This window comes from Chiloscyllium plagiosum, unplaced genomic scaffold (assembly GCF_037043375.1).
Source record: "Chiloscyllium plagiosum isolate Xiang-an unplaced genomic scaffold, Cpla_swu_hap1 HiC_scaffold_34, whole genome shotgun sequence".
Classification (NCBI taxonomy): Eukaryota; Metazoa; Chordata; class Chondrichthyes; order Orectolobiformes; family Hemiscylliidae; genus Chiloscyllium; species Chiloscyllium plagiosum.
The window spans coordinates 41,590,774-41,600,827 of record NW_028270172.1 but is presented as its reverse complement, the minus strand read 5'-3'; the positions used below and the strand labels follow the sequence as shown (position 1 = coordinate 41,600,827).

General features: G+C 38.7%; 1 protein-coding gene across 2 annotated transcripts in view; it reads left to right on the top strand.

Moving 5' to 3' along the window:
* The first annotated feature begins 6,959 nt into the window (after nt 1-6,959).
* cap2 (cyclase associated actin cytoskeleton regulatory protein 2) overlaps nt 6,960-10,054 on the top strand; it is a 243,243-nt gene continuing 240,148 nt past the window's right edge. Inside the window, exon 1 of one of the 2 annotated variants that reach the window (XM_043719122.2) lies at nt 6,960-7,100. The gene's annotated coding sequence lies outside the window, so the exon portion shown is untranslated. The remainder of the gene's footprint in view (nt 7,101-10,054) is intronic. The other variant, XM_087978631.1, reaches the window with a different exon arrangement.

The window sequence follows — 10,054 nt, the reverse complement described above, 5'->3', positions numbered from 1 at the left end:
ACGTGAGGTGATACAAACTGACATACAGGTATATGATTGCAAAATAAAGTATATACCATATGACACATTACAAGAAAGGTATGTGAAATTATTAAATACAGAAAGAGTCAGTGTAAAACAATTTAAAATAATAATTTATATGAAGTGACATTGATACTTCATTAAGCATGAGTGAAATTAGTTGAAAAGTGTGAATGTAATGCAAAGAATTCAGATGGTTTGAAGCTTTAAATCAGTGAGTTATGTAGAGAAGTTGTTGTCATTACATAGTATATTCACAATTGCATGATCCAAGTTTTAGAATAATGAAGGGTCTCACTGATGTTGATAAAGGTATCTGTGGAAAATCAAAGTGGCAAGTGCATAACTGGAAAGTAAATCTGAATTCAAATTAACAGCCATTTCACATTCAGAATTGTTAATCTGGGGAATGGTCTATAACAAAATCTAACATACGCCAACTTGATTGAATATTCAGGGGGCCAGGATAGACTCCTGTTTTAGTTTGAGAAGCAGAATAAAATTTTAGACTGAGGAACAATGAAAATGATTGGTTGGCCTAGATCTGAAATAGGCAACAGAGCAGTCTAAATTGGCTGAGTTATACCTTTTTGTCCATCTGTGTTCTTTAAGGTCCTTAATAGTTCCGGATTGAAAGGAAAATAAAATGAATTAACTCGGGTGTGGAATGGGTATCAATTTATCCAATAGTCTAACTTTCAAATAGGTATCTGGAATTTAAATAAAAATTGTTAAATGATAACAAAATGTCTTTGAATATAGTAGTTGAAAATCAGGTACATACTCAGACTTAAGACTGGAACAGGGTCAGATAATGTACTTATCATACAACCAGGGTACATGAACCCAACGTATAATTCACATGACAAAGACACAAATAGAGAATTTTTTTTTTAGATTAGATTCCCTACAGTGTGGAAACAGGCCCTTTGGCCCAAGAAGTCCACACCGACCCGCGGAAGAGCAACCCACCCAGACCCATTCCCCTATATTCACCCTGACTAATGCACCTAACACTACGGGCAATTTGGCATGGCCAATTCATCTAACCTGCACATCTTTGTGACTGTGGGAGGAAACTGGAGCACCCGGAGGAAACCCACGCAGACACTGGGAGAATATGCAAACTCCACACAGACAATTGCCCGAGGCGGGAATTGAACCGGCGCTGTGAGGCAACAGTGCTAACCACTGAGCCACCATGCCTCCCCTGAGTTATATGGGAAATGTATTGAAAGCATCAAGTACATTATTAGATCATAAAACCACAATACATGGGAGTAGAAATAGGCCATTCAATCTACCAAATCTATTCAATGACTCAACTCTATTTTCCAGTCTTTTCCCCATAACCCTCGATTTCTGCATTTTCCATTTGTATAGTATCATCAGCTGAGGCTTTGAGGTAGCTTGATAATATTTAATGCAGCAGTTTCCAAACAGTGTGTCACAATCTCCAAAGGGATCAGCAGAAAAAGCATGCAGAGTTGCAAGCTCATTCTCCTCTGACACAGCAAAAGTGAGTCTGGAGTGGAGAACTCTGAAAGGACAAACACTGGATACACAAGATTCAGCCCAAAGCACCCTTTAGAAAACACTCCTACATTGCAGGCCCCAGAAGTTTGTGATTTGGCAGGCAAGGCCACTCAGTTACTGAGTGCAGGAAAACTAGGAGGTCATACAGTTCAATCAGAAATATGGTGGCTTCAAACTATATTTCTATTCTTGTCTACCTGTTGTACAGATTTCTTATGCTGGGTTGGCGATTCTGCTTTGTAGGCACTCTGAACTGAAGCAAAAGAGGTCTGCAGCAGCAAAGTGGATGTTATAGTGTACTGAGGCTCGAAGAGTGCACTGTTGCTATAGCCCCACAATGCATGATCACAACATAAAATAAAAATATATTTTCCAGTTATCAAGATGTCAAATTAGATACCTTAGCTGGATCAGGTTTTAAATAAAACCATGTTTCTGAGTAAATTCAAATTATTGGTTTATTATTGAAACAAAACTTGTGTGATAAAGATTTAATAAATGGTCATCATACACAGTAATATAAAAGCATAAATGTTTATCTCTTCACATAACCGCAAAATACACACATAAACACAGACTTACAGACATGCTTCAGGAAAAAAGAGCTTAAAATGGATTTCTCTGCAGAATTAAACACTTTAGCCAAAGGGTTGAAGGCAAAAGGATAAAGTATAGTGTATTCCAAAGTTTGTCATTCTAATGTTCTAGTGTATAGGATTGGGTCACCAAACATGCATGGTTGTTTTTGGAACACCGCAAACACAGTTTGCTCAGGAAATACAATACTGCATTGTGAAGTTCCTTCAATCACTCTTCCAGCACAAAAAATATACTTCACTCTGAATTCAACAAAAAGATTTTCTTTTCAGAAATGGGAGAAATCAGTTTGACACCCCTTCCTTGCAAACTCCATGTTCTCAAACAGATTTCACATACCAGTCCAGTCAATGTTCAAAACAGCCCTCCAGCAGGAATCTATGGCAAAGCAATAGATGTCACCAATAAAATGATTTCTAAGAAGCCTTACTAAACAACATTTTCAATGTCCACAGTGACATTTTAATGATCTCTTTTAAAGAAACCATACTAAGTATTTCTAAAAATTTGAAAAATTAAAAAAAATATTTTTCCACAACATTCAGAACTTAAGAGCTCCAAGAAATATTAACCATGAAGCATTGGTAACACTGAAAATTAGGCTGAACACTACATGTCTACACTGGGTTCAAGGAAAGACAGGAGAGGAAAAGGCTGATTACTGCACGTGACTCTAAATGCACAATGTGGTTAACTCTCAACTGCTCTCTGGACAATCGATACTGGCCTGGCCAACAATACCCACGTCCTGTGAATGAATAATAATCATATATGTGTCTGGGGAAACGTGGCTAATTAATGAATATATTAAGAAAGAGGCTGCGTTTATGGAGGTGCTGATGTTGATTCACATGAGGTGGACTTTTGAAATTAACACAAGCTGGGCAAGCTGCTTAGACTAGCAACCACTGAAATCTTTGTACCAGCTTAATATTCTCAGTTTAAAATGCTGCATTGGGGCAAAAAGAAAATTGATACAACTTGCCCCCACATTTGCACCAGTCTACCAAGCCACAGCATAAAGGCTGGATTTCTACAAAGACTACTTCTTCTTACCCAGAGACAACAAATCAAATGGCACCGGCTGCAGGAAAGGATACTTGCCCCTTGGCATCTTGCCCACTTCCACAGGAAATCTGCAATTCTACCCAGCCCTCATTTCGGTTGGTTAACAGCCACCAGTACTGTTCACTGATTGGCTTCTATGCACACCTTCTGTGCACACCACAGGTATAGGCACGAACTTAAAGCCAATTCTACTTGATTTTGGGACATAGCTCTATTACACTTCAATTGAGAGAACATTATAAACCTGGAGTTTAGACCATTTTGATTGGAATAGATGGTCAGTACAGCGATATAATTCTCCTATTTTCACCTCTTTCATCCATGCTGACCAGATGTAATGGTCACAGTTGCAAAGCTAGGGTATCTAGGATTGTGTCCATTTAGAAAAACATTTTAAATTTAAGCTTCAGTCCCACAGTCCTGGCACAATGTTTGGTTCATTGGATTACCAAGGATACATGGATTAAAGGAGACATGTGAAACCCTGATGATCTACAAAGCACAAATCACGTTGCTTGCAGGTATGCTTGATCATTCAATGTAGCAGTGTGTGTCATTCCAAGACCATTGATTATGACATCTTAACTCCAGAGCCAACCGAAGAGATAAGGATAGAAAGGGCAAAGTACAGGCTGCTAAACTGTCCCATTTGGAATAGCTGTGTGGAACTGGAGAACACTGATAGTACTCTTGGTCTGAACAGCACCATGCAGGTGAATAGCGCGTTCGAGGTCACTAGTGCAACCAGGGTAGGTGCTCATGCCACTCATTTGGTTTGTTGAAGGTATTACAAAGTTGAGATTTTATTACTAACTACAGATAATAATCTGTGCAAAGAGCATTTGATGTACTATACTACATATCTCATCATGGTACGAAAAACATAGCCTTTAATTTCTCTTTTATTAGCAGGTGAACAAGACGGGCTGCACAGATAGCACTTGGCAGAAACAGTTGCAGAATCTGATGGATAGATTGAGTTAAAGAAGGAAGTCTTCTTGCAGAAGATGGAGACCTGAACTCTGATCTTCAGAAGGCCACAAGCATGAACCATCCATGATCCTTCAGTTCAGAATGCACTAGCTGCAGAATCTCTATTAGCACCTCCAGCAGCAACTCCAGAGCTCCATACAGTGTTTTTTATTGCATGAATCATTGATTGCTACTTTGATTTCTTGCTTCAGACCAGAATGCAGCATTTGGGTGGGAGGAGAATAAACGTTTTGTTTGTCTCCTGCTCAAGCACAACCTCCACAGTCCATATTCGACAACCACTGACCAATTTGGTGCAGACAGCCATGGACAATATGTCCCCAATGATTGGCACAAGCAGAGACTCCAACACCTGAGCCAGGACCCTTATAATCCAATTGGTGAGATGGTAATAATTCTCACTCACATTACACTAAGTATTGATTCATAAAGCATCTTTAGGATGAAATAGGTGAGCTAAGAATAGTATTCTCTCTGTGGTCGTTCAGCTCCAAAGCATATCATCTGTGTGCATGTGCTCTTTATGAACAAAGTCTGCATCAATTCCAGACTTCTGAACTGGAAAACTAATTTGCCTTTTTCCCTCAATAGGTGATCTGCAGAGTGACATGCAGATAGCAGAATGGTAAGGGGAGACTGCTTGGAGACAACTCAATATGTGCAAAGAACCTGGCTGCTGCTTTATGAGCTGCAAGATATTAAAGGACAAAAATCTTTCTCAATCAATATGTAGATGGCCCTACTAGGTAGACAGGTGGTGAAGAAGATATTTGGAAGGCTTGCCTTCATCAATCAGACTACTGAGTACAGGAGTTGGGACGTCATGTTAAGGCTGTATAAGACATTGGTAAAGCCACATTTGAAATGCTGCATACAATTCTGGTTGCGAATATTGTAGGACGGATGTTATTGAACTGTAGAGGACGCAAAAAAAGATTTATAAGCATGTTACTGGGACTGGAGGGTTTGAGTTATAAGGAGAGTTAACTTACTAAGAAACTGACCATGCACATTGATAAAATTAAGTAGTTCAATGGCCTAATGATTTAAATAAGGTAACTCACTGATGGTGATATTTGGTTATAAACCTGTTTTCAGGAAAATGATTAAAACTATTCTTAAATGTATTAAAACATATATTTTCATGAGGGTAAAGAAACGTAATTATCTTTTATTATGCTGCAGATTCCCAAACATGACTTAGTTGTTTTGCTTGCCACACCATTAGGATAGCAAAGCATGTTATGTGAATTTAAATAAACTGTATTTGTCAAGGGTACACAGCTATGTCATATCCCAATCCCCTCTGGAATGGAACTATTGAGTTTCACAATTATCTTAAATGATTCATTCAAACAGAAAACTTATTTTAGAACTCCATCTACATTGACGACGGTCTTCTAAAAGGGCGAATGTGAAATCTTTTACATCGCTTTCAAATCTCCAAATGACATCTCGCAACCCTCATTTGCAAGTTCTTTAAGTATTGTATCTTTTCCTTTGGCCCCACGTAAGACTTTTTTTTGTTTTACATGCCCTCTTTCCTTTCGCTCCACGAGTAGTGGCAAAATCTATCACTTCTCTTGTCATGGTTTGTAACTATTACCTTCAACCATCCCACTCCAGCACTCCTCTATCCTCTACGTTTTCGAAGCCTATCATTGCGAGCAAGGTTTTGGTTACCTTCCTTTTTTATTTAATCATATCTCCGTATAAATTTCTCTATCTATTTTACTTATTTCTCCTCCCCTCAGCAATGTTTCTTTGAACTCAAAAGGTGGGAAGGAATGGGAAGCGAGGATCATTGTTATTAATTAGCCCGGGCAAGGGTACTGAGTGAATGAGCTAAGATATGTGCCGAAAACGTTTGGGAATTAAGAATTTGAAAGTCAATATGCATTCTTACCTAACAGGGCAACTCCTCCGAGGTACGGATGGAGTGAGGTGACAAGTCATGTTTTTCGTTCTGGTTTCTGCCTTAATTGGCACTCCGGTTTTCAACTGCTTGCACTGGAGACCGCAACATTACAGCTTGGTGGTTGCCTGAGCTACTGTGGGTCGGAGGTTAAAGCATAATAACAATATTTAATCAAAAACAACACTGTTTTAATGACAAGTATTGGACAATGAATGGCCCTGGTGGAATATTCCAATACAAATGTTTATTTGAAATAACAAATATTTAATGCTTTCTCGGTTAATATGCATAATGCTTAAGCACATGGTGTAAAGGGATCATATTTACTGATGGGGGATTAATTTAGCAATCTGGCTAAAGCAAACCACAATTTAAGTCAGAGCCAAAAATTGTCGCCATGGTACAGGGATGACTCACGAGGAGTTTACAGCTCGCTCCCGAGCTCAATTCCGTTAAGTAAACCATGATATCCATTTCCCACGCCTCCTGCATTATAAATATCGGACTGTGGTTGAGGCAAATTCCATTTGCAACCATGAGCGGTGTGAGGGAGAAAAGGTGAAGAGAAATGCAATTAACGCAGTGCATGGCCTGGAATATGAAAGGAATTGAAGTGGTCCACTACACAGCAGCATCTTACCAGGCTCGACTAACTACCTTCCCCTTATTTAGACGCTACGCGCGCGTAACTCTAACCGGATGCTGCAGCGGGCGCGAGAGAGCGCGTGCCTTTATTTGGAATAAAGCGGGAGGACGAGTGGTGGTTCGCGCGCCCTCAAGCTGTCAATCGTTTGGACGGTTACGGAGCGCGAGGACGAGCAGGGCTGCGGCTGCTTGCGAGCCCACGACCTGGAGGAAGGCAGCGTGTGGGAAACATTCAACCCTACCCCCCCCCCCCCCCCCAATCCGTCTCCCCTCCTTTTTATTATAGCCAGATCACCACAAGACCACAGACAAAACACGGCAGGTAAATATGGAAGCGTTTTGTATTAAGTTTTGTTTTTGTTCCGAAAAGTGAACGGTAAACCCTCCCTCCACCTAAAATAAAAGATTTGATATGCGCGATCCGGGGACAATCAGAGCTTGCTTGTTGATGCAGCGTTCGGTTTTATCTTCCCATTCAACCATCTGCATTTTCCTTAATCTTTTTCCAAAATAAGGATTACCAAGAGGCAAGTGTGAGCGTTGACATTGTAATTTTCAAATGTGAAGGCCTTGTAACGGATTAAAACAATAGTTTGACACAACATTGTATTTTGAGATGGAGCTGTCACATGCTTTCAACAATTTTTAAAATCAAATTTCGGGTTCTTGTAATTAGGACGTAAGAAATCATGCACGCAGCACTAAGATGATTCTTAGCAGATAGCTAAAGGCTTTGTCTGTGGTGAACTGATAGTGTAAATTTGAAAAAATGCAAATCTGGTACCTTTAACAAACGTTGCATTTATTATTTTTCTTTCCGAGCTATTAAACTGTGCAGAAATACAAGAATGCTTTTAACATGATGAGATGGAATGGGAACGACCTTTTGAATTACAGCTCCTGAGTTGAGGGCTTGTAAGAGGTGGTCTCTGCTGTTTGGAAGCTTTTGAGAGTCTCAGGGATGACTACCTCGATATATTTCTTTATGACAGTTTGCACTTAAAGGGTGTATTCTCTTGGGAAGCTTAAGTGGGCCATTGCATGTTTCAGGAGACTAATTAGCCAGAAAGTGACAAGCTGTTTGCTTTTCATCTAACTGAATGCTGATGCCATTTGTCTGAAATCAATTTTCCAGTAATTTCCCAAGACTTTAAATATTCTTAGGAATACTGAATGCACTTTTGCCTTTGTGAAAAATTGTATCACATGCTTATTCCAGTTTTGAGGATATTGCAAAACCTAATTCTGCAGAATGAAGATGTCCACAGTTGCCAAATTCCTTCTGTTTGACAAATTTCATTTTTAAAATTTCAAACATATTCCACTTAGAATTGGTTGTTTTTTTTAAAGTTTACATTAAGTTGGGTTTGCAATATTTGATTTGATTTAAAGAGGTTTAATTTATATTTCTGGAATGTAACATAGATATTTTCAGTTTACAGGGAGACCATTTGCCTTATGATGTCTTTTTCACCCTTCCTGAACGAGCTACGCAAATAGCCCTATTCCTCTGCCAGTTTCCCATACCCTTTTGAATTTAAAGTTTTGAGATTTGTACTTGCCCCCCTCTAAAATGCTATACTGGATATTTTCTTCCATTAGTTTCAGGCAATACTTTTTAATGTTCTAACATACCCTCTTTCTTTGTTCTGTTGGCAGTGATACATTTACAGCTCGCTAACCAATGGAAATACTGTTTTCCCTCGTTCTGAACAGCACTTATAATATTGAACACCTATCAAATCACCTTTTAAATTTCAAAACTATGTAGGGAAATGCATTTCTCTGGGCCAACAGCAAAATGCTGTGGATACTGGTAATCTGAAATAAAATCAAAATGCTGGAAATACTCAGCAGCTTTGACAATGTCAGTGAACAGTTAGTACGCAGGTACAACAAATAAATAGAAGGCAAATGATCAAGTTGACTCTATGTATCGTGCCCCTGAAACATTAGCATGATTGCAAATGGCTCAAACATCATTCACAGTCAACATTTGAAATTTCTGGAGTGTAGCTAATAAAGCACCTAACAAATTGTACCATACCTATTTAAACCAAATCAGAAGTATAAAATTAAAGTGCTTTTTCTGACTGGTTTAGGTTTGAATTTTTAAAAATGAAATTGTCAAACTATAGTAGGAATTTGGCAACTGTGGACCTCTTGATTCCATAGAATTAGGTTTGTTCCTTGAAATATTCTCAAAGCTGGAATGTGATGCAATAAATAGCAACACTGAAAAATTGTAAGCAAAATGAAATATAAAGGTGAGGAAAGTTTACTGTAGTTGTACTGGGCCTTGTTGAAGCTGCATCTGGTGTACTCTAAGCAGTTTGGGCTCCTTATTTGAAGAAAATTTAATTGCATATGAACCAGTTTAGTTCACTTAACTTATTCCTGAAATGAAGGAATTATGCAGAAAGATTGAACATGTAGGGCATGGTCTCATTGGCATTTAGAAGAATGAAATGATACCCTATTGAAATGTAGTTAAGATCTTAAACAAACTTGAAAGGGTTGGTATTGGAAGGTGTTTCCTCTCCTGAGGGAGAATAAAAGTAGCTGTTTAAGAAGGAGGACTCTCACTTTTAAGACAAAGGAGAATAGAATTTTTCTGTCTGGATTGTTAGTCTATGGAATTCTCTTCCCCCCCAAGAAAGATTTTGAAGTTGGGCCTTTTGAATTTGTTTAAAAATGAGTTGTAAATATTCTTTAATAGACAAGGGAGTTAAAGGGAGCAGAAAGGACCATGGATTTGAAACTACTACCTGATCAATCCTGAACTTGTTGACTGGCAGAGCAGGCTTGAAAGGCCTATCAACTAACCAACAGCTTCTCCTCCTAAGTCCTATGGTCCTTTTTGAGAGAAATTGGGTGAACGTTATTTTTTTTTGTCAGAATTATTCAGCATTTACAATACTGTAGTTCCTACTTATAATTCTGTAGTCTTTCCATGGTTTTGACAAATTTCCTAATGTTGTAACCATGACAGCATTCACTCCAGTAAGTTCACTATTTTCTTGGGTGGTGAAGTGGTGCATGAGGAGTGATGAATAGGAGGTGGAGAGGCCAGATGAGTTGAATGGCAGTCCCCTTACTTTGAACATTAGAAATTGAAATTCCTAATTTTGCAATAAAGTTAGTAAACCTTTGGAAAGTACATACCAACTATTGTATTCCCATCCTCATGAAATTCTGGACGAACTGTAGTTTGTTGTGGATGATATATCCAAGTATATAGCCATTCGTAGTCTCGCCATGTTCCACTAGCCTCAT